Here is a 350-nt window from a genome sequence, read left to right on the forward strand (position 1 = left end):
GTTTGATAGAATTCGCCTGTGAAGCCATCTGGTCCTGGGCTTTTTTTGTTGGAAGATTTTTAATCACAGTTTCAATTTCAGTGCTTGTGATTGGTCTGTTCCTATTTTCTATTTCTTCCTGGTTCAGTCTCGGAAGGTTGTGCATTTCTAAGAATTTGTCCATTTCTTCCAGGTTGTCCATTTTATTGGCATATAGTTGCTTACAGTAATCACTCATGATCCTTTGTATTTCGGCAGTGTCCGTTGTTATGTTTCCTTTTTCATTTCTAATTCTATTGATTTGAGTCTTCTCCCATTTTTTCTTGATGAGTCTGGCTAATGGTTTATCAATTTTGTTTATCTTCTCAAAG

The sequence above is a fragment of the Physeter macrocephalus genome, chromosome 5 (assembly GCF_002837175.3).
Source record: "Physeter macrocephalus isolate SW-GA chromosome 5, ASM283717v5, whole genome shotgun sequence".
NCBI lineage: Eukaryota > Metazoa > Chordata > Mammalia > Artiodactyla > Physeteridae > Physeter > Physeter macrocephalus.